Here is a 25,233-nt window from a genome sequence, read left to right as displayed (position 1 = left end):
TAAAGTCAAACGTAAAAAAATTTAATTGAAATTATAGGGATTCTAGTTAAAATTAAGAGCTGCAGGTGCTGCACCATATCCTGTAGGAAACTTGTGAAAAATTCCTGTTGAGAACTGTTTAGATTTGTTTGAGAATTTTATTTTAAAGAAGTTTATAATTTTTATTTTATTAGTTTTGAGAAGAAGCCTATTTATTTTATTTCATACAAATTTATTCAAGATTATTATTTTTATTTTATATTTTATACACACGTATTTGGGAGGACAGTGAGTCCATGTTAAATCGAAAGTGCCTTGCCTAAGGAAGTAGTAATTTTAAACTATTGTGCAAAAACATTTCATTGGTGGAATACAAGGTTAATAATTGAAATTTGGATTGATTTAATAAACCTGAATATTTCTAAAAAGGTGTGCAGTTTAATTTCCACCAGTATCTACTTAAATCTTATGAGTTCGAGAATATTTAAGGTCATCATAATAAAAACAAAAAATTTTGTATATTAACATTTAGTATAGTATTGTTCAGATAAAAGAAATTGCTTATCGAAAAGGGTAACTCACATGCACACAAGACCGTGTTATGTCTCTGGGGAAACTGTTGTCACTTTCAACCTGTCTTTCTCGGTGATATTTCGTTCCTTGCGATAACAATGAATCCACTGCTTTAGGCTGTAATAGTAATTGTTAGTTTGACGTATGTTAGGATTGTATAACTGAGTACCATTTATATACTTAATAAATAATATGATGTATTGTTCAGATAAAAGAAATTGCTTATCGAAAAGGGTAACTCACATGCACACAAGACCGTGTTATGTCTCTGGGGAAACTGTTGTCATTGTGAACCTGTCTTTCTCGGTGATATTTCGTTCCTTGCGATAACAATGTCTCCACTGCTTTAGGCTGTAATAGTAATTGTTAGTTTGACGTATGTTAGGATTGTATAACTGAGTACCATTTATATACTTAATAAATAATATAATGTATTGTTCAGATAAAAGAAATTGCTTATCGAAAAGGGTAACACACATGCACACAAGACCGTGTTATGTCTCTGGGGAAACTGTTGTCACTTTCAACCTGTCTTTCTCGGTTGATATTTCGTTCCTTGCGATAACAATGAATCCACTGCTTTAGGCTGTAATAGTAATTGTTAGTTTGACGTATGTTAGGATTGTATAACTGAGTACCATTTATATACTTAATAAATAATATGATGTATTGTTCAGATAAAAGAAATTGCTTATCGAAAAGGGTAACTCACATGCACACAAGACCGTGTTATGTCTCTGGGGAAACTGTTGTCATTGTGAACCTGTCTTTCTCGGTGATATTTCGTTCCTTGCGATAACAATGTCTCCAATGCTTTAGGCTGTAATAGTAATTGTTAGTTTGACGTATGTTAGGATTGTATAACTGAGTACCATTTATATACTTAATAAATAATATAATGTATTGTTCAGATAAAAGAAATTGCTTATCGAAAAGGGTAACACACATGCACACAAGACCGTGTCATGTCTCTGGGGAAACTGTTGTCATTGTGAACCTGTCTTTCTCGGTGATATTTCGTTCCTTGCGATAACAATGTCTCCACTGCTTTTAGGCTGTAATAGTAATTGTTAGTGTGACGTATGTTAGGATTGTATAACTGAGTACCATTTATATACTTAATAAATAATATAATGTATTGTTCAGATAAAAGAAATTGCTCATCGAAAAGGGTAACTCACATGCACACAAGACCGTGTCATGTCTCTGGGGAAACTGTTGTCATTGTGAACCTGTCTTCCTCGGTGATATTTCGTTCCTTGCAATAACAATGTATCCACTGCTTTAGGCTTTGGCAGTAATTAAAATTTTTCGGTCCCTTCAGACCAACATGACTCAAGTAATTAGGAGTCAAGTCTGCAACAACATAAGATTTTAGATGCTTCAGGTAAGAGGAAAGGGAACTGGAGCTAAATTCACCATTCGCACTAAATCATCTTTCCCACTGCTTTAGGTTAGGGATTTCCACACAGTAAACGTAATTCAATACGAAACATAAATGACATATACAGCCCGAAAAATATTTTGCACACCCTACAACACCTATGCCATTAAGGTCTGCCAATAAAAATACAAAAGGAGTTATTTACTAGTAGATATTTTATTTTCCAGCATAAAAGAAATATTGGACATTCATTCACCTTATACAATACATCTTTATCTCTTGTTACATGCTTTAAAACTGAGTCTCGAGACTGTTCAGATGAGAAGAAGATAAAAATTTGTTGTAGAAAGTCAAATAGGCTGATAGTTTTTGCAGCAAGTCCAGTAAAAACGCTAATGCGCATCCAATAAAGGAGAGGGTATATACGATTAGTAGTTTGATTACCTTATTTAGACAGTTCCTTAGGTATGGTCCAGATGGTGTGAGATATGTCAGTTACATATCAGTAGCTTTGCTGGCGCTCAGCCAAGAGTTTCTGCATGTAACTCTAATTTTAATTGTTTTAAATAAGAAAAATACTATATTTATATTCTGAAGTACATTAAGCAATGCCAGTACAATTTTAAGTCAAAGCAAACACAATATCTGTTTAGTTAAGAACCATTGTAATCGAAAGTTCAGGCCTCTCATAGATTATTTAGTGACCTTAAACAAGCAAATCTTCTTTTTTGCTCCACTTCTTTCTTAAAACAACTTGACATTTGATGAGTTTCCGCCAATAATGTGAGCATTAAGACCTTCAATGCTACTATTGGAGTGAAAATCTTCGTGAACTGCTTAGATAAAAAACCAAATTAGAGCTAATTGTTTTTAAATATTTTTCATCAGGTTGTTTAAGAACAAATATGTATCTTTATTTTCCTATGATGCTGCTCAGTTATTTTATTTTTATTTAATTCTAATTTTAGTTATTCGTTTAAATTTAGGAACCAATTTAAGCAATAAATAGCCACTTATGGATGATTGTCTTTTCGGAGCCCTAATTAGGTCCGAAAACGGAAAATTGTTATTTCATCCTTACTGTAAAACCAATCATTGCAAGTGCTTTATATTAAATCCAATATTGAAGCACCAAATTGTACAGAAGGAGGTCTAAAATCCAAACTACAATAGCATATCCATGGATATTACGAATACCACTACTCATTTTGCTGGGTTGATAGTCTTGATCACCCACATGAATGGAATGCTTAAAATTCCGAATCTCAAGCTAACTGACTATCCTGTTAGACACCGCAAATAAATAAAGGGTAAAACAAAATTCCACGACAAACAAGTGTGTATTTCATTTTTACTTAACTCTTGACAATGTCAATGTTAATCTAGAATTGCGTGAACCTTATACTGCAGTATCCCACAAAATACTACAAAGTTCCATATCGCATATTCTGAATCATATTTATAAATTGGTAACGTAGGTTAGTACGTAAGCAAGATTAAAAAGGACACTATTTCAAAAATTAGCCTTAAATATATCAGGTGTTATTAAAATTGTTGGACCATATCCTTCAAATGTTATACAATGTTGCATACAAATATGTGTACTAAGTCACTAACCATATTATAAATTTGCCTATCTCTCTCTCTCTCTCTAAATTAAGACACACACAAAATAAGTCTTTACAATAAAATATTTTTCCGAAGCAGACTGAAGATTTAATTATCTTGTAGTAACCATCATTCATTATTAGGGTTGTTATACCGTTTAATAAAGATATCACTATGACGTACATATTGAAAGTTCCGTACAATGCTGCAAGTGTATGCTAGTAATGTTTATAAATTAGAAACTTTATATGACTGTTAACGGATATTATACTAAGAATATCTAAGCACACTGTGAAAAAAATTCAACTGAGAGTGACGGACACTGCAAGTGGAAAACCAGGACCCAGTCTGGTCACGTAAGCAAATTTGTTATGACAAATCGGCTTCCAACACGCGATAAACCTGGTAAACATCAATATAGCACGAGTATTCAAGCTTCGTGTTAGCAATCAACTGAGGATGACGGAAACTGCAAGTGGGAAACCTGGACACAGTCTGGTCACGTAAGCAAATTTCTTGGACAGATCGGCTCCCAACACGCGATAAACCTGGTAAACATCAATATAGCACGAGTATTCAAACTTCGTGTTAGCAGTCAACTGAGGATGACGGAAACTGCAAGTGGGAAACCTGGACACAGTCTGGTCACGTAAGCAAATTTCTTGGGACAGATCGGCTCCCAACACGCGATAAACCTGGTAAACATCAATATTACACGAATACTCAAACTTCGTGTTAGCAGTCAACTGAGGATGACGGAAACTGCAAGTGGGAAACCTGGACACAGTCTGGTCACGTAAGCAAATTTCTTGGGACAGATCGGCTTCCAACACGCGATAAACCTGGTAAACATCAATATTACACGAATACTCAAACTTCGTGTTAGCAGTCAACTGAGGATGACGGAAACTGCAAGTGGGAAACCTGGACACAGTCTGGTCACGTAAGCAAATTTCTTGGGACAGATCGGCTCCCAACACGCGATAAGCCTGGTAAACATCAATATTACACGAATACTCAAACTTCGTGTTAGCAGTCAACTGATGATGACGGAAGCTGCAAGTGGGAAACCTGGACACAGTCTGGTCACGTAAGCAAATTTGTTATGACAGATCGGCTTCCAACACGCGTTAAACCTGGTAAACATCAATATAGCACGAGTATTCAAGCTTCGTGTCAGCAGTCAACTGAGGCTGACGGAAACTGCAAGTGGGAAACCTGGACCCAGTATGGTCACGTAAGCAAATTTGTTATGACAGATCGGCTCCCAACACGCGATAAACCTGGTAAACATCAATATATTACACGAATACTCAAACTTCGTGTCAGCAGTCAACTGAGGATGACGGAAACTGCAAGTGGGAAACCTGGACACAGTCTGGTCACGTAAGCAAATTTGTTATGACAGATCGGCTCCCAACACGCGATAAACCTGGTAAACATCAATATTACACGAATACTCAAACTTCGTGTTAGCAGTCAACTGAGGATGACGGAAACTGCAAGTGGGAAACCTGGACACAGTCTGGTCACGTAAGCAAATTTCTTGGGACAGATCGGCTCCCAACACGCGATAAACCTGGTAAACATCAATATTACACGAATACTCAAACTTCGTGTTAGCAGTCAACTGAGGATGACGGAAACTGCAAGTGGGAAACCTGGACACAGTCTGGTCACGTAAGCAAATTTCTTGGGACAGATCGGCTCCCAACACGCGATAAACCTGGTAAACATCAATATTACACGAATACTCAAACTTCGTGTTAGCAGTCAACTGAGGATGACGGAAACTGCAAGTGGGAAACCTGGACACAGTCTGGTCACGTAAGCAAATTTCTTGGGACAGATCGGCTCCCAACACGCGATAAACCTGGTAAATATCAATATTACACGAATACTCAAACTTCGTGTCAGCAGTCAACTGAGGATGACGAAAACGGATGCATGTGGGAAAACCTGGACACAGTCTAGTCACGTAAGCAAATTTGTTATGACAGATCGGCTCCCAACACGCGATATACCTGGTAAATATCAATATTACACGAATACTCAAACTTCGTGTCAGCAGTCAACTGAGGATGACGAAAACGGATGCATGTGGAAAACCTGGACACAGTCTAGTCACGTAAGCAAATTTCTTGTGGTAGAAGATCTTCCAACATGCAATATCTTGGTAAACATCAATATACCAGGAGCATCGGAGCTTCTTGTTGGTAGTCATCTGACAGTGACTGAAACTAGAAGTACAAAACCTGGTCTCAGTTTATTTATCAATACACTGTGAAGCAAGAGATTATTTGTTAGTAGCCACCAACATCTATAGTCTACTCGTACTTTTAAATTAAGAAATCAATCAAGTTGTAAATTCCTGTCACGATCTCAGTATTTTCTGTGATAAAGATTACTTATTGACTAATGTTTCTTACAAAATTTATATTTCTGCAATTACGATCATTTAACTTTGTTGTATTTCACTGCTATTATTTTTATGTCCTAGTATACATTTTTTTGAAGTATTTTCAATCGGTTTTAACCCTAACAATTAAAACGCGAATGGTTTTTCGTCCAGAAGTTTTCGAGGGAATGCTTTTTCATAAATTTGTGTCTTCTATATTTTTTCAATGCAACAGTTTTCAAAAACTTCTTGCACTACTGCAATATTTAATACTTTAGTACTTATTACTAATTATCTTTCGAATAATAAATAACGAGTTGGTTATTGTTTTCAAAAGAATTCAAAATCATACTAAGAACAGTGTTAAACAGGAACAGGCAGGAGATAAAACTGTTACATTTTTTATCCCCTATGACCATATAAATACTTTGTAATATAAAAAAGGTTGTTTTATGATGGAAAACTTAAAATTGAACTCTTAATGAAAGACTCCATACAACAATAAGTATATGAATTAAAATATTTGTCACGTTAATAATTACGTTTCATATAACATTTTAGCAAACTTTAATTCTGATGAAGTGTTAGGACAAAAGTATAAATAGCGCAAGGGGACGAATTCCATAACATATAGAAAGCTGAAAAAAGATATCGTATTGATATTTAAGGAAATAAATAAAATGTAATAAAACCTTAATTCAAACGAATTTATGAGTTTACTTATTACCGATACATAAACTTTACTGCATTATTACGTAAATGTTTGTTAGATTTTTTTAAATAATTTATTCCAAAGTCTAACTACACAAATGCATCTTGATTAGTATTTGTTGAATACAAATTGATAGATTTAAAAACAAAATCCTAATAAATTAAGTGTTTTTCACTCTCAGTACAATTTTTTATATAACCTATGTGTAAAATGTTTCTAATTATGAAAATCATTAGATTTGCGTTCTACTCTTAAGACAATATTCATCTATAATTATACTTATATTTAGGATGTAGCAAAACCTTGCAAGTACTCTTCGAAGGTTGGCCAAGGAAAGTCTTAAAAGATGAAAAATTGGCTTCATTGACGTATGTTGGATTTTGGATATTGAACTATAGGTTATAGATTACTATATTAATTTTGATGTACTTAAAACTATGTATGAAGGTTTTAATTTGTAAGTATTCATTTTTTCTAACCTGACAAAATAAGTTGGTCGGAACAAAAGAATCATACGTAAATAAGGTATATTTGTCACATAGAGAAGAATCAGCTGCTGATACAAAGAAGCTATAACTCTCAGTGGATGAAGAGGACACAGCTGCACACTCGACGCGGCACACGGCCTAATCTGCCTTATATTCATACGTGGCCTACCTGACTTATTTGGCATAACCGATACTGATACAAAGAAGCTATAACTCTCAGTGGATGAAGAGGACACAGCTGCACACTAGACGCGGCACACAGCCTAATCCACCCTTTATTCATACGTGGCCTACCTGACTTATTTGGCATAACCCATACTGATACAAAGAAGCTATAACTCTCAGTGGATGAAGAGGACACAGCTGCACACTCGACGTGGCACACGGCCTAATCCGTCCTTTATTCATACGTGGCCGACCTGACTTATTTGGCATAACCGATACTGATACAAAGAAGCTATAACTCTCAGTGGATGAAGAGGACACAGCTGCACACTCGACGTGGCACACAGCCTAATCCGTCCTTTATTCATGCGTGGCCTACCTGACTTATTTGGCATAACCGATACTGATACAAAGAAGCTATAACTCTCAGTGGATGAAGAGGATGCACACTCGACGTGGCACACGGCCTACACACTTACGTGGCGGTCGGCACACTCCTCAGTGGCATCCGCATTGATAGTAGCCTACTGATCGCTCTCTCAGTGGATTGAACACAGCTGCACACTACTAATTGTGCACCTGTATTTGGCATAACCCATACTGATACAAAGAAGCTATAACTCTCGTGGATGAAGAGGACACAGCTGCAAACTCGACGTGGCACACGGCCTAATGATTCATACGTAGCCGACCTGATTTATTTGGCATAACCGATACTGATACAAAGAAGTTCTCTCAGTGATGAAGTGGACACAGCTCCACACTAGACGCGGCACACGCCTAATCCACCCTTTATTCATACGTGGGCCTACCTGACTTATTTGGCATAACCGATACTGATACAAAGAAGCTATAACTCTCAGTGGATGAAGAGGACACAGCTGCACACTCGACGTGGCACACGGCCTAATCCGTCCTTTATTCATACGTGGCCGACCTGACTTATTTGGCATAACCGATACTGATACAAAGAAGCTATAACTCTCAGTGGATGAAGAGGACACAGCTGCACACTCGACGTGGCACACGCCTAATCCGTCCTTTATTCATACGTGGCCTACCTGACTTATTTGGCATAACCGATACTGATACAAAGAAGCTATAACTCTCAGTGGATGAAGAGGACACGACACAGGTGCACACTCGACGTGGCACACGGCCTAATCCGCCCTTTATTCATACGTGGCCTACCTGACTTATTTGGCATAACCGATACTGATACAAAGAAGCTATAACTCTCAGTGGATGAAGAGGACACAGCTGCACACTCGACGTGGCACACGATCTAATCCGTCCTTTATTCATACGTGGCCTACCTGACTTATTTGGCATAACCGATACTGATACAAAGAAGCTATAACTCTCAGTGGATGAAGAGGACACAGCTGCACACTCGACGTGGCACACGGCCTAATCCGTCCTTTATTCATACGTGGCCTACCTGACTTATTTGGCATAACCGATACTGATACAAAGAAGCTATAACTCTCAGTGGATGAAGAGGACACAGCTGCACACTCGACGCGGCACACGGCCTAATCCGCCCTTTATTCATACGTGGCCTACCTGATTTATTTGGCATAACCGATACTGATACAAAGAAGCTTGAACTCTCAGTGGATGAAGATGACACAGCTGCACACTCGACGTGGCACACGGCCTAATCCGCCCCTTATTCATACGTGGCCTACCTGACTTATTTGGCATAACCGATGCTGATACAAAGATGCTATAACTCTCAGTGGATGAAGAGGACACAGCTGCACACTCGACGTGGCACACGGCCTAATCCGCCCCTTATTCATACGTGGCCTACCTGACTTATTTGGCATAACCGATGCTGATACAAAGAAGCTATAACTCTCAGTGGATGAAGAGGACACAGCTGCACACTCGACGTGGCACACGGCCTAATCCGCCCCTTATTCATACGTGGCCTACCTGACATATTTGGCATAACCGATGCTGATACAAAGAAGGTATAACTCTCAGTGGATGAAGAGGACACAGCTGCACACTCGACGCGGCACACGGCCTAATCCGCCCTTTATTCATACAGTGTATAAATATACACACGTATGTATGTATATATATTAGGTTTTAACCTATATATTTACTTAATTACGGTATTATATGATGGAAGTGAGTTTACGTAGTGATACGGCTGAATACTCATGTCTCTTAGTGTACTATATAGCTTATATTACCAATATTGAACAACAAACGTAGAAAAAATATGTAGTTATTGAAACTCCAAGGTAATGTACAATTTTGTATTGCACCAACAAAACTATTAAGGTTCGAACATAGGACATTGAAATAGCGTGACAGAACAAGTTACGAGAGATATCAGACTTTATCACCTGGCGACTGCCACGATACAACAGTACGATGTTACAAGTCTCTACACGACACATTCATCATTTTAATTGATGTCTGACTGAACTACATATTGAATTGTAATTGTGATCCACTTCAATTGTAATAATCAATTCAAGCACAAATTATAATTACAGATATCATAGGATTAAATTGAAAATATTTAATAAAAATGCATCGTCTTTTTGAAATGCTTGTGAATTTTGACTAAAGATATTTTACTTACGGAAGTAACATCCGTAGTATATTAGTAGTAGCGAAATATTACCTATTGAGGTAAAATTCATGAATGATCTCAATAAAATGAATCATTTGTTTATAAATATTTAAATCTACAAATCACACTAGTCGTGAAATGTTGTGTTTGTTGGGGCGCTGTATTTATGTTGCCTTGTAATAATCGTTTGTTTTTGCGAATAGGATATGAGATAAATTTGCTTTGTTTCATTTGAATACATTACCTATTGTTGACTTACACCTTTGCGGCATTCCATGTAACGTTAATAAAGTTCTCCTCCAATTGGATACTTTTTAGAATCTAGTGAGTTTTCGGTTTCAGACTTTGAGTCTGAACTAATTCTTTGCAGAAAGCTAACAATAAACTCTCTTGTTTGTAACCAGCACACATTTTATTATTAAAACCTGTCGCAGATGGAAAAAAACAGCCGTTTTATGTTGTATGAATAAACCTGCATATTCATATCACTCTACTTGCAACTTTAGTTTACTGCTTATTATTCTTGCTCCAGAAATCAGAAAATAGGAGTACAAGAAAGCAAGGGAAAAGCAAGAGACACATGGTTGGCACCTCTCCTATAGTGTAAAATATGGTAGGCAAGTCCATTCTCGCGGGGTACCGCAAAAACCGATGTGTCGTTTTTATCCTCACAACGCTATGGATGTTCAGGGTCGGCACATTACCAGCTGCAAATGCCGTTTCTATAGGTCGGATCAATAGGTCCGCTAGTGCGAGGATTATTTTTGTAGCGCTTGGAACTTCCTAAGGGTTAATGGCTGTTGCTAGTATGAATATGAGGGTGTTACATCCCTTTACAGCTTTGAAATGAAAGGCTGCATCTCTGGATATATGGAACACTTCCACAAAACACGATGAAACAGGACATCACTTCACTTTCTTCTATTCTTTCATTTCATAATTTTAGTATAATACAATCCCTGACAAAATAAAATCAGAGACATGACCTTTGAAGAACTTATATTTGTTGTCTTCTGCATGTGGCAACACATACTACATAAGCCTTTGTTAATTTAGGACAAGAAGCTGAGAAATAACTTGTTAGTGTCAGTCCAAAAAGGACTTTGATGCTTGTTTCTGGAGTAATAGGACATTCAGGATGGGTAAGGTTACGTATAGGGGCCGCCTCCTGTCGAGATCTTACGAGTATGAATAGCGGGCAATAGAAGAAGTGAAGTGATGTCCTGGAACACTTCCATAAAACACGATGAAACAGGACATCACTTCACTTCTTCTATTGCCCGCTATTCATACTCATAAGATCTCGACAGGAGGCGGCCCCTATACGTAACCTTACCCATCCTGAATGTCCTATTACTCCAGAAAAAAGCATCAAAGTCCTTTTTGGACTGACACTAACAAGTTATTTCTCAGCTTCTTGTCCTAAATTAACAAAGGCTTGTGTAGTATGTGTTGCCACATGCAGAAGACAACAAATATAAGCTTTTCAAAGGTCATGTCTCCGATTTTATTTTGTCAGGGATTGTATTATACTAAAATATAATAGTATGGAAAGTATCATACAATGTCTCCATCTTGTAATGAAGTAAGCTGCTGAATAAAACTTAGGATGTTCCATTGTGGACTAAGTTAACCGTAAATAAAACACATACATGTTTGTGACCTGATAAATAAACTTTAACCAATAGCGTTAAAACTATGAATTATCTTATTAGAGCACTATAGACTATAATAAAATAAAATATTTACAAACTATTATTAACTTATCGCTAAAAAATATATAATTATAATTATAATTTGAGCACCTCAATGGAGCATTTTAAATAATGAAAACTTGACACCGATTAGATTTAAATCTCTCTTAACTTGAATGGAAATGTCAAGTACTTAATCGCTATCTCTGACACGTAATTCGACTCGAATGCAGCTCAATCAGATGGTGCTCAGGATTAGTCTGTTCCCTAGTTTAATCATTCAATACATGAGATAGTGAATCTCATTTTAATCTTTATTATCTTTAATCTTAGTAATAATCTTCTTTCTCAGAAGAATGTATAACTCATATTAGATTTTCCAGATGAATGTACGTAGTTAAATCAAATACTCTATAATAAATTGATATTTCGAATATATAGATCTATTTATCTTCCACTTAGTGCTGCGATTGAGATCTGACATTATCTCGTCAATTAATTGTGCACCTAATGAGACAATAAGGACACATATTATTTTAGAACACACCGATTTCTGCTAAATGAAGCGGATGGAGCCATTTTGTACCCTAGATGTCTGATGTTGCAAGAAGGTGGGGGCTTCTAAGTCTTTTTTATTGACTAATACAATTCAAACCATTAAACATTCTTAAAGGAATAAAATTCGTAGAAAATAACGCTAACAACTATCGCATCTTTATGTTTATATATTATAAGGACAGTCACACATAAAATCTACATTCCTTCAAACACTGTCCTAAAGAATGTTTCAATCAATCAATAAAAGGTAACAATGCACTTCAGAAATAAAAAAATGAATAGTTAATACACACACAGATTTTTTGCTACATTAAATAAACAGACAGATCTCATGACGCCATACTCAGAAATGTTAATTTTTTTCTTTTTTTCGTCAGAAAGAGTGATCAAGCATAGCACTGCAAAACAACGCATTAGAATGAGGTAGATAATAAAAAATCATAAATTAAGTTTAAAACGCACTTTTACCATTGTTTCAACTTTAGAGTACATACAGATAATAGATAGTTGATAGAGTCAAATCAAGTGTAATCTGGCTGAAGAGGTTTTCTCACTGTATTATCAGGTTCACAACTGAGTAAAGCACGATGCTTTAGACACGATCGCAAAGCACGGTGGAAAACCGAGTGTCCTACACCTATCGTAGTCTAGAACCTACGCCATGAAAATACGAATACGACTCCTGATTCCTAAAATGAGATTTAGTGCGAGTTAGTACATAATAAACTTTATGATAGGAGAAATACTGGAAAAAATAACAGATGAATAAGAAATATAGTACGTACTAAGTACTATATTTCTTATTCATTTCTCCACAAAACGTTGCTGCAGAGGGAGAGCTTGATTCAATGTGACTGTCTAATTTAGTTCCAGTTCACCTACCGGTTAATCAGAAATCTGACGTTGTCACTGTCACGAATTTTGGAATCTGGATTCATTTATGGATGAAAAGATCGAGACAATTACGGTAATGAAGAAGCCTAAAGCCTACCCTTTACATATTTTCAATTTCTGAGACACATCTAATATAAAATATAGTGTAATCCAGTTGAACAGGCATTCTCCAGACACTGCACTAAGAGGGAGGTGCACTAGAGATAAACTAAAAACTTACATTGAATCAACCCTCTCCAAGAAGAGTTTTTATCACAGTCCGTTTTATCATCCTAAAGTTAGATTCTTTTACACATAGTTCCATCAACGCCATCATTAAAAACTACCAAAATTGTCATTGAAAATGTCTTAAACCAAATTATAACAGTATTTTTTGTAATTAATATTTACAATGTAAGTAGTTAAGTAAACCTAGCTCGTAGTTGTAGCAAGATGTTTACGATAGTTTTAAATTCAATTTTCTTTTATTCGGAAAGAACTAAACTCTAAAAAATGTTTCGTTTATTTTACGTTTAGTTATGGTCCAGGAGCTGAGAGCCGATCTCCACTATACAAGCTGATTTCTCATGAAGCTTGTAGAGAAATTTCCCTTAAGAAATTGACCACACTAGATTTCGTGGAAATTTATATGGCAGGGTATAAAAAAGTTTCAAACACTTGAAGAAAATGTTTTCGTAGATTATGATTTATGTAGTTCGAAGTACCTAAAACCAACAATCTAACAAATAAACAATAGTTATATTATAGACAGATAACTATGAAAAAGGCAATTTCATTACTAGCAAGTTTGCATCTAATTATATTGCACTGATTTATTTTTTACTTGTGTTCTTGATGGTTTGTTTTTAGTATGCTATAAAATCATAATCTGAGAAATAACTATCGTTTCACACTTTTAACCCTTTCGAACATAAAAAACTATTACTCCTTAGGAAAAATGCCTTCATACATTTATTGAAAACCAGCGTTTGGGCTCATACATTGTACCGTAAATTAGTTAATTAAATTTCATACAATGTAAATTTCGCAACCTAATCAGCCAGTATAATATAATATTATTTTACATCCAATGTTCCGGAAACTAAAAATTATTGGGCGGAGTAACTACCTAATTGGTACGCGTATGAATTTTTTCTTCTAACCCTTTGTAGCAGCCCAACTACGTAACGATAAGACCTCGCGCGCTTTGTCCGTAAGTAAAATTTATCTTTTCGTATTATTTAAAATTAGCCCTTTGATGCCCAAACGTATAAAATGAATGTAACGTAAAGTAAAGATGTGAATAGTAAAGTAACTTACCCTTGAAGATCTTTTATTTGCTTGATTGAGATAGATAAAGGTTGTGGCGTCGTCCTTATGGCGACGAGCACGTTGTTATAAATAGTTAATTTGTATCATTAAATGGCTAATACCGACGCGAATTTGTTTTAGGCGAGTTTACGTAGCTGATGTATCCTCACGTGTTGTTTGAATAGATGGCTACCATTTCCCAACATCTACTCCTCTTCTAGAAGTAACCGTTCTTAGACTACAGCCTTCAATGTCTCGTGCCAAGACGCCGATACCCGGGTTGTGAGTCTACCTATTGTGAAGGGAAGTGAAATATTATTGTTTTGTAAGGTAAAACGTCGTACGCATAATTCAATAGAACATTGGATATTTTAGGCCCACCTAGAAGATATACTTTTAGTTTATACATTCTAATTGGCAGCAAACGTGGCAATAAATATTTTTCATTTACCATCTAAAAAAAGTGGTGCTTGTAAGTTTAGTAAATTAAATTGAACTTATAAGTAAACTTTGCATTTCTAGTATTTATTACTACGACCTCAGAAGTCACCACCCCCATGTGTTATCGTCATACGGTACACATTTTTATTGCGCGGACTCTGCTATTGATGTGCCTACTCTGCCATCAACTGGGTGAAACTGAGTGAAAACGCCACAATGCCTGCCATTAAAATAGAATATTTGTCTAAAGATGAGTTGGTATTTGAAACTGATATCTAGAGGTATTAAATTAAATAGTGTCAGTACAGTAAATGAACTCAGAAAGTCCTTAAGACAGTGTTTGAGAAACAATATTTTACCTACTCCTAGTAGCCTATTAAAAATAGACCACAATCAGGAAGTAAAACTTCTCAGTGAAAAAAGTGATATTATTAGAAACATGGGTGCAGTGAATTGAACAGTGCTAGTTCACCTTTAGAAATCACCAAATTGCAAGAAAAAATGTAAACATTTAATAAACCGTTTATTTTTAGACAACCAGCTAGAACTAAGTTCTGTACATAGTGAAACTTTATTTCAGCTTTAAAGTGTAGGCTAGTAAATGTTGAACAACAGTTAGCTAAAAACTTGCTACCTACAGTGAACCTAGAAACAGCTTAAAGTGTTAGAAGCCAATTTAAATGAATCATTAGAACAAGATGAGGCTATGGAAACAGGCAGTGTGAAAGAAACAAATAGGCCCTATTTCTGTACAAACCACCAACAATATCACAGCCTACTGCCAGTACCCCCACTTTGCCTATAATGCCTATTTATAATGCAAACAATGATTGTATTAGTCAACCTATGTCTGGTTTAAATATGTTTAATAAGTTAAACAACCCTGTAGGAATGTTATTTACAAAATTTTACAGTAACAAATGGCTTAGTAGTACCTGAGCTAATTAAACTTTTTGAAAAACTTTGTTAAAACTAAAATGTGAATAACTAGCCTATCAGAAAATGAAATTTTAGCATTGTTACCATGTTATGCAAAAGGTCCACTTTTTAGCCAAAAATAATACAGTGTAAGTCTGTCATGCCAAATGTCAACTATCTACACAGGGAATTAATTAGTGCTTTTATCCTGTAGGCCTAATTGAAAGACTGAGACTAGATTTAGTTTATAGGCCACAAAGGTTTGATGAGCCAACTGTATGAATACATCTATGACAATCAAAGAGCTCAGTCAAGTTTTATTGTGTAACATAAGTGAACAGGACTTGGTAACTTGTATAAAAAGAGGTATTAAGCCTACAGATAGAAATAAGTTAATTTTTGAAAACAATCCCATTTGTTTTACAGATTTTGGAAAATTTGTGTATAGCTAGTAACAATATAACCTTAATGATAACTTAAGGGGACAATTTAAGTAAGACATATGTTAACAACATGTATCCACCACATGTTGAACCTAGAAATAGTAGGCCTACTGTCAAAAACCCAAAGTTATGTTTCAATTGTAATAGGCCTGGCCACTTAGCAAAAAACTGTTTTAGGAATCCAAAAAAAACTAGTTGGTAGGGGAGTGGTATTACACACAACACCTAAAAATATCCCTCCCCGGTTTCATAAGTTTAAGAATAATAATTTTATAAATAGTAATACAGTAAGAAAAGAAAAAAACACTATTTTATGAGAGTCTATGGTAAGGTAATTAAAAATTGGAGTAAATTAAACTATAGAAAACCTAATTTAAGACTAAATGTTTGACAGTGTAACAATATGCCTTTAATTGAAGCTATAGTGGGTTAAAAAATGTAAAAACAAACTGCTTATTAGATACTGGTGCTACAAGAGATATAATTAGTAAAGAATTTTATGATAGCCTATTGTTGAATAAAAATGTTTCTAAATTAATGAAGTCAGATGATAGAATGTTTGCTGCAAATAACACACTGATATAAAATGTTTTGGTTACTGTGATGCTAAGATAAAATTTCTAAATTTTGTTGGAAAGTAAAATTTATTGTATTGGATAATTTTAAAATGGGACATTGTATTGGGAAACCCATTTATATCTAATAGCAAATTAATTTTAGATCTTGATGGAGATTCGTGTTATTTTAAATTCAATTGTAATGAGAAAATAACTATTGTCAGACAACAGCCTTTTGAACATGAAGTAAACAGCATTGATGTAAAAATAGGGGTGCACTAGAGCTGAGGCTGAGATACAAAACCTTATAGGGGATTTTCCAAATGTTTTTACTCCAAAATTAGGAGAGGCTCTAGATTTGGAAGTGAAATTAGTTCTCAATGACCCCACACCTGTAAATATTAGGCCTTATTTTATGAGCCCTCCTACTGTAAATAAGATGAAAACAAATTAATACAGGATTGGTTGGACCAAGGAATAATTGAACCCAGTACTTCAGCCTACTCCAGTCCAGCCTTTTTAACCAAAAAGGACAGACTTGTAGTCAATTATACCGAATTAAAATAAAAAGTTACAGAAAATATTGATTTTCCCATTGGTGATTTAAATAATTATTATCAACATCTTAGTGGAGCCAAATATTTTTCAATAATAGATTTAAGAAAAAAGTTTTTTGCAATGTCCATTTATCACCTGATAGTCAAGATCTTACCTCATTTAGCACTATATTTGGTAAATATAAATTTAAACGAGTACCCTTTGGTTTACATGTTGGTAGTGCTGTATTGTCCGCCTATCTGGATAAAGTCCTAGACAATATAAAATTTAAATATGTGATAAATTTTTGTGATGATATCTTAGTGTACAGTAAAGACCTTGATTCGCATTTAGTACATGTCAGAGAGATTGTAAATAGACTAAGCAAACATGGCTTAACGGCTAAACCTAGAGAAAGCAAAGTTTTGTTTTGAGGAAATCTCCTTTTTGGGGAAAAACTTAATAAAAAATAATACAGTAATATAGATCCCGAGGCGAACAAGGAGTATAAGAGAATTTATGCCGCCTAAGAAACGCCAAACAAATTTCACAGTTTTTAGGTATGACCAATTTCTTTTCAAAATTTATAAATAATTATGCCGAATTATGTAATCCTTTAAATCGTTTAAGAAGGAAAAATAAAACGCTAAATTTATTTGGACAAGTGAATGTCAAGATTCGTTTGTAAAGTTAAAGAAGCTATAATGAATCCTCCTGTACTCCAGTTAGCCGATTTTTCAAAGCAATTTATAGTAATGACAGATGCTAGTGGAATAGCCGCAGGTGGTTGTTTGTTACAGGAAAACGACCAAAATGAATTAATGCCAATAGCCTATTACTCTAGGAAATTTACTGATGCCGAATTAAAATATACTGTTTATGAAAAAGAAGCTTTGAGTGCACTAATTTGCATAGAAAAAATGGCACGAATTTTTAGAAGTAAGAACCTTTAAATTAATAACTGATAACCAAGCTTTATCCTATGTCCTCAATCACAAAAGGAAGGTAGGAAGACTTGCCCGGTGGATCGAGAGGATTTTGAATTTGCCATTTGAGGTGGAATTTAAAAGTTCCACCGATAATGCGCTGGCAGACGCCCTTTCACGTATGTTTGAGGGCGACGAGTCAACAGGAACAGCTGATCCGAGCCCCAGTGACTGCCGGAACGTTCCAGACCAGGATAAAAATAGATTATCGATTTCCTTCTGCCATTCAAACTCCTCCCGAAGGCAAACATGTAAACGAACATCTAATATAAAGCCTAAAATGCAGATAAATTAATAAGTGCAATAACAAGGATAATTTGTGGTTGTTAATTAATGATTTGCCATTAGCGTTTAAAGATTTAGAAAAATATATCAACTTCAAGATAAAGAAACTCAGCGAATCATTCAATCTGTAAAAAGCAATAGTAACAATTTATGTTATTTTATAAAAAACAATTTACTGATGTACAAAAGGAATGTAAAAAGTAAGAGTAAGATATTTGTTGCCTGTACAGTTAATTGATTTAGTATATGAATTCTTCCACAGTTCTTTAATAGGTGGTCATTTAGGCATTGCTAGAACGCAAAGAAAAATTAATCAGTATTTTTATAGACCTGATTTAGACGAAATTATAAAAAGGCAAAAAGTGAAAGCATGTAATGTTTGTAAAATGAGTAAAGTGTGCCAAAGAAAATATGAAGGCGAATTAGTATCTGTGCCATTTAAGAACAATATGGATTGTTTATTCATAGATCTTTTAGGTCCCTTAGTGAGAACTAGAAACAGCAATGTATATTTACTTTGTAGTTGTAGATGCTGCCAGTAAATTTCTATGGCTAATCCCTTTGAGGGAATGTAAGAGTGCTGAAATATGTAATAAATTAGACCGCATAATTTTTAACAACTTTTCTGTACCTAAAATAATAGTGTCAGACAATGCCGCATATTTTACATCACTGTATTTTAAGAAGTTCTTATTTAAGAATTTTTATTGAAACACCGTAGGACTAGCGCTTTACAGGGCGCTAATGGAAATCAATCAGAAAGGCATATTAGAAACATATCTACATTATTACGTAGTTTCTATCATAAAACTGTCATAGTAATTGGGATAGTGACCTAGGCTAGTATACAATTAAGTTTAAACACCGCCCATAATGAAAGCACTGGTTTTGCTGCCTTTGATTTAATGTTTAATCATTCCTGTAATAATGCTTTATCTAATTTATGGAAGCTAAATGATCTAATTGGTGAGAAATTTGTCCAAGGAAACTGTTGTAAACAATTTAAAAGAGAGCTGTGGTCAATGTAAAAAGGAGTATAGCACATAACAGTAATAGACCAAAGTACTCAGAGCAAAATGTGTAAAACATCCCATTTAAGTTGCATTCCTTAGTATGGATAAGAACCCACTATTTAAGCAATAAGGTAGAAAAGTTTTGTGCAAAATTAGCACCAAAATATGTAGGATATTTATAGAATTCTATATTTTTTAAGCCTGTAACTTGTATTGTACAACACACTGAAAATGTTTTGAATGTAAAAAAGGTTCATATTGTAGATTTAAAATTAAATTAAGACCTGTTCTGTATTAAAAAAAATACTTTGTAGCATCCCTAGCTTAAGGAACCACTTGCTGCCAAATTTAAAAGATAAGATAAAATCCAGGAAGTTAATTTGTTTAGTGAATTCTTAACGAATGTTTCAATGGAAATAAAAATATAGAAAAAGAGTTTGTAGGTAGACTCTGTATAAAGAAATGAGACAGAATTGATCCTGTTTGTAATATAGGAAACAATATGAAAAGTTGTGTCTGTCTTTTGTATGTATGTCAAAAATATTGAAGTTTGAATTTTGTGGATATATTTGAAGTGTTAAAATTCATGTAGATGTAAGATGTATAGGATGTTGTATGTAAATATGTATATTAAGAGTGATGAGTAGTAATAAGAAATGTGAGACTTAGCTTCTCGTGAGGGGACGTTTCATTCCAAAGTATTCGATTCCATATTGGTAACTTGTCCGCAAGTCTCAGGGTATTTAATGGCAAAACACTAATACACAAAAACACTGGTATGAATGCAAAAAAGAAGTCATGAATGTGGCGCCTATATAACAAAACACTACACTACATTTGTTCACGATTTAATCGCCTTAAATGCCCTTATTCTTGCAACGACCCGCAAATTCTAAAACGCTGCAACGTGCACTGCATGAAAATAGTTTGCCTAAATTGATTTTCTATTTTTGGTCCCTAAGCGAGCAGTCATAGAACTGCATTGGCATGCGATCTAGCGGATTTCATAGGAAAAACTTTTGAAAACCCCGCGCTATCGTATTGTTATGGTTGAATTTGAATTTATGTAATGAATAAAAGGTTGAATTAAGTTTGTTATTTAGAATATGTTTAAAGTAAAGCGACTAAACTAGGTTGCGAAATCAAAACAGGGGGATATTCTGTACCGTAAGTTAGTTAATTAAATTTCATACAATGTAAATTTCGCAAACCTAATCAGCCAGTATAAATATAATATTATTTTACATCCAATGTTCCGGAACTAAATTATTGGGCGGAGTAACTACCTAATTGGTACGCGTATGAATTTTTTCTTCTAAACCCTTTGTAGCAGCCCAACTACGTAATCCGATAAGACCTCGCGCGCTTTGTCCGTAAGTAAAATTTATCTTTTCGTATTTATTAAATTAGCCCTTTGATGCCAAACGTATAAATGAATGTAACGTAAAGGAAAGATGTGAATAGTAAAGTAACTTACCCTTGAAGATCTTTTATTTGCTTGATTGAGTTAGATAAAGGTTGTGGCGTCGTCCTTATGGCGACGAGCACGTTGTTATAAATAGTAATTTGTATCATTAAATGGCTACTACCGTCGCGAATTTGTTTTAGGCGAGTTTACGTAGCTGATGTATCTCACGTGTTGTTTGAATAGATAGCTACCATTTCCCAACATCTACTCCTCTTCTAGAAGTAACCGTTCTTAGACTACAGCTTCAATGTCTCGTGCCAAGACGCCGATACCCGGGTTGTGAGTCTACCTATTGTGAAGGGAAGTGAAAATATTATTGTTTTGTAAGGTAAAAACGTCGTCGTACGCATAATTCAATAGAAAATTGGATATTTTAGGCCCACTAGAAGATATACTTTTAGTTATTACTTCTAATTGGCAGCAACGTGGCAATACATATTTTTCATTTACCATCTAAAAAAAGTGGTGCTTGTAAGTTTAGTAAATTAAATTGAACTTATAAGTTAAACTTTGCATTTCTAGTATTTATTACTACGACCTCAGAAGTCACCACCCCCATGTGTTATCGTCATACGGTACAACATTACAAATTGGATCGTGGCTCATAGACTATAAAAAAATCATCTAAACAACAAATTATCTGATATAGCGATACAGGACCACATTTTCTGTTTTATGTTGTAATGTCTTTGTAAAACACTTAACGCAATAATGGTAGGTTGCTGTGGTGTGTCCTGCAGGTAAAATTAGTTTTCAAGTGTTGTGTAAACTCAATTTACAGAAGTAATCATGCGGATTGTTTGTAACACACTTCTCCTATTGTCAAGCGATCCTGAGATCCGGAAATATCCATTAACTCTGTCTTGTATTTATTATATTTGTTTATAAATTTATAGGTTTAATCATTCCCAATTGGTTTCCTTATGTTCTGTAACGAGGATTAAAATATTAAACTTATTTTACAAATCCATAATTTTCATAAACAGCACTGATTATCAAATCAACAATGTTTTTTGTTGCCATGGAATAGAGCTATTATGTGTCTATATTTAACTCTGTACCATGTTTTGTAATACACTGAAAACAAGTCTACAGATTTTGTACCAAATATCTATTTGTTATCTAAGGATGACTCTCCTCGACGAGGCCGAAGTACTGTGTAAGGATTGATAATCATGTAAGCAATGTTTCGATGAGGAGGTAACTGGGAGACTTTAATGTTAGAAACAGTAGGTGATACAACAATGTTTATACTATTAGACATTATTAATCGTTTTTCTCATAAATATATTATTTATAGCAGAGGGGATGTTAGGATGCATGACTGCATGAACCCTTGGCCTTACCATAACCAAGTGAACTAGTGTGTGGCGCTCCGACAGGTGTATTCTTAAATGCATACCCACTAAAACAACACTCACTCCTCTTATTCGACCAACCTTGAAATGGTGTTTTTAATACTTCGGTCGAGACCCTTTGGTTGAGCTGCTTTCAAGCTAAAATCCGGTTTCTTTTTTATCTAGGTTAGTTTTTCACGATAAACTTTTTCGCACTTAGGATATTCTTTACGTATTTGGCCACCGTATTCCAGCATCACTGTCTTCGGAGCATGACTCCAATGATAGTCTGGATTGAAGATTTTCTTTCTGGAGCTACTCGTCAGTTATATTCTTTTCTCTGTCCATCGTCTGCACCTAAAGAGATATGTTCCGCGTCATCCCAAGGTGAATCTCCAAGAACGCAATCGGGCAACTCCCGTCTCCCCATCCTGTGCAGGACACAGAACCCACAAGAAACGAGCGCGGAAGAAGCCCATCAAGTCGAGCTTTTCATCCACTCCGTGATTACCGATCACCTTTTTCGTCCAACTTTCTGATTCAGTATCAAATATAAGGTACAAATTATCTTATTAAAGACCAGTTACAGTTTTCAAGACCCATTACTTTTTAAGAGTGATAAGCGAATAGGATATGAAGCACGTAAAGTGATTCACATAGAAGGGATAGTATTTTGAATATGAATCTGCTACGTTATTTTGGAATTAAAATCACGCATTATCATTTGTAATGTGTAGTGGAATAGATTATCAGAGTAATAAAATTTTATTCTATGCTTCATTTGTCGAATGTAGGGAACAGGATATGCAATACTTTCGTTAGGGAGATTTCCAGCTTCGTTTTAAATTATGTTACAAGTATCGGGTTCTTACTTATTATAAAAAAGGCAAACAAAACAAGAATTTATTATACAAAACAAAACTAGTCAACCGCTAAAAATACCATTAGACAAACAAAACACCAGACATGAAAGCTTACTTTGTGGAACATATTGAATACAGTGTTGACAAGAGAACAAAGTATTGTCCTCCTCTGGCTGGACATGAAGGGATAGACTTTTTATATTCGTTTTGATTTTTCGGGAAAGACGCAATTTCAGTAAGAATTATGAAGGTATTTTATTAAAAATAGATTTTTGTGGTATAGTTCTCTAAGACTTATGAATTATCCAAGTATGAATAAATAATATGAATAATAAAATCATTCACTTAAACATATTTAAACTTACACTCTAAGTCCTACTGAATAGTTTATGCACCTGCAAATTCTGAGTTCATTGAAACAGGTCAATTTCAATTTCAATGAAACATATACTTACATGTTTTCAGAATCTAGTGAAAGATATGCGTTGTGGATATTTTACTTCCACAACCGCTGTTTTGTATCAGATTAATTAACTCCAATCATCAAATTGAGCTGTATTTATAGTATCATGCTAAAAATATGTTTAAAATGTAAAAACTGCATACATACATATTAATTTTCCGCATTTAATCCCCAAACAATATTTATTACTAACTTATAACAAGTTCAGCATAATTTTCATTTCAAATTTCGAGTTTATTTCATTCAATTCCATTGTCATTTCATTGTCAATATGTTCTGCGACCAGCAGACAGAATATAACTTCCTTTTTACGTAGTGACAAATATACTTTTATTACGGTCAATCCCATAGACCTTCACCTTCATCGAACTCATTATTGCCTCTATGAATGATTGAAATACATGACTGACCAGAGTTCAAACTGTCCCGGGAATTTAATAGCAAGGAAAAAGCCATTAGGTATCTACAAACCAAAAAAGTGTTGCACAGTGAACGGGTGTGTGCTGAAGGACACAATATGACACTTCAGTTGAGTGAAACCAAGGATCGCTGGCGATGCAGCTTAAGGCAATGCCGTAGTAGTGTTGGCCTGAGGAAAGTGGACACATTTGTTTTATTTGTCTATTGCTGGTCACAGGAATACACAACTACAAAGTTTTGCAATAAAGAACTTAATATGTCATACCACACAATAACTGATTGGAAAAATTATTTACGTGAAGTGTGAGCTGACAGCTTGTTGCGTAACCCAATAAAAATTGGAGGTCCTGGTTTTAACGGTTGAGATTGATGAGTCATGTTTTACCAAGAGAAAGAACAATGTAGGCCGTGTTTATCCACAACAATGGGTTTTCGGCGGAGTATGTCGAGAAACAAAAAGTTGTTTTCTGTACGCTGTACCAAATAGGACAGCAGCCACCTTGTTGTCCTGCATTAAGGAATGCATTTTACCCGGTACAAAAATAATGTAAGATCTATGGAGCTCGTACAATGGTATTCCTAATGTGCCAGGGATGCAGTATGAACATTTGACTGTTAACCACAGTGAAAACTTCGTCAATCCGGAAAATGGCGCTCACGCCCAAACAATAGAATCTTTGTGGACGTCAGCAAGAAGAAATAGAAAAGAATGTAGTACAAGCAGGGCTTTGATAGATTCGTACCTGCATTAAGGAATGCATTTTACCCGGTACAAAAATAATGTAAGATCTATGGAGCTCGTACAATGGTATTCCTAATATGCCAGGAATGCAGTATGAACATTTGACTGTTAACCACAGTGAAAACTTCGTCAATCCGGAAAATGGCGCTCACGCCCAAACAATAGAATCTTTGTGGACGTCAGCAAGAAGAAATAGAAAAGAATGTAGTACAAGCAGGGCTTTGATAGATTCGTACCTTTGCGAGTTCATATGGCGGCGAAGAAACGAAGTTGACGATCTGTTTCAAGCTATCTGGCGGGACATGAACCTATTCTGGCCTCCACAAGAATAAACCCTTATATATTTTGTAACATAATTATTTATTTCCTTTAAAATGTGTTCAAATTGTGTCCAATACATATATATTGAGTGTAAAATGTG

Source organism: Homalodisca vitripennis, chromosome 4 (assembly GCF_021130785.1).
Source record: "Homalodisca vitripennis isolate AUS2020 chromosome 4, UT_GWSS_2.1, whole genome shotgun sequence".
NCBI lineage: Eukaryota > Metazoa > Arthropoda > Insecta > Hemiptera > Cicadellidae > Homalodisca > Homalodisca vitripennis.
The sequence above is the reverse complement of the archived record's forward strand: the minus strand, read 5'-3'. Positions refer to the sequence as shown.